This window comes from Octodon degus, unplaced genomic scaffold (genome assembly GCF_000260255.1).
Source record: "Octodon degus isolate 3935 unplaced genomic scaffold, OctDeg1.0 scaffold00514, whole genome shotgun sequence".
NCBI lineage: Eukaryota > Metazoa > Chordata > Mammalia > Rodentia > Octodontidae > Octodon > Octodon degus.
In genome coordinates, this window is record NW_004525090.1 from 73,771 (window position 1) to 74,886 (window position 1,116).

Genomic DNA, 1,116 nt, shown 5'->3' on the forward strand with positions numbered 1-1,116 from the left:
GACAGCAGATTTCTCAGCATAAAGTTAACAACCCAAGGGAGGGTGGCACAAGATTTTTATTGTACTGAAGAGACATGTCCTCTTAATTGCAAATCCTGTAGTCAACAAAGTTATCCTTTAGAAATGAGAGATAAAGAAATTACCCCAAAAAATGAAAAGCCAAGACCATATACCATATCTTCACAATACCTATTATTTAAAACTAAATGAAGTTTTTCAAACAGAAAAAAAAAACATTTAAAAAAATTAATGGCTAAGATGAAAACATAAGAAATTGTGAAATCATTGATAAGATTACATAAATTTGGAAAGCTCTAATACTATGAACATAGCATGTAAAATATTCATATATTTAGTATGAATAATAAAACATCAATTAAAGATTAAGACAACAACAAAAAGCTAAGGGATACACAGTACAGAAAGATGGAAAATAGCCTATAAAATATTAAAATTGAGGGGAAGAATAATGCACAAGTTTAGAGATTCCTTGTTAGTATATATACTTCATTATTTTTTGTTTTTGTTCTTATTGTTACAATCATGTTAAGTTGCCATTATTTTAAAATGACTTTGTGATAAAATGGTGTTTTTGTGTGTCTTATAATGGTCTCAAATCAAAAATGAATAGGGCATGAATAAAAACACTACTAGAGTAAATCATTTAATAATTAAGACTTAAAAGTGTAAAAAACTACAAGTACAATAAACTAGAAAAAAGTTATAAAATGGCTGTAGCAAGAACTTATATATAATTACCATGAATGAGTTAAAATGTTCAATTAGGTCCAAGGAGAAAGCTCCATAGAATAAGTGCTTATCTGGGAAGCGCAGGGTCCTGAGTTTAATCCCCAGTACAGAAAAGAAAAAAAATCTTTAATTAAAAGACACAGAAGGGGGCTGGGGAGATAGCTCAGTGGAATAAGTGCTTACTTGGCAAGCACAAGGTCTTGAGTTTGATCCCTAGTACCAAACACACACATGAAGAAGAAGAAGAAGAGGAAGAGGAAGAGGAAGAGGAAGAGGAAGAAGAAAGAAGAAAGAAGAAGAAGAAGAAGAAGAAGAAGAAGAAGAAGAAGAAGAAGAAGAAGAAGAAGAAGAAGAAGAAGAAGAAGA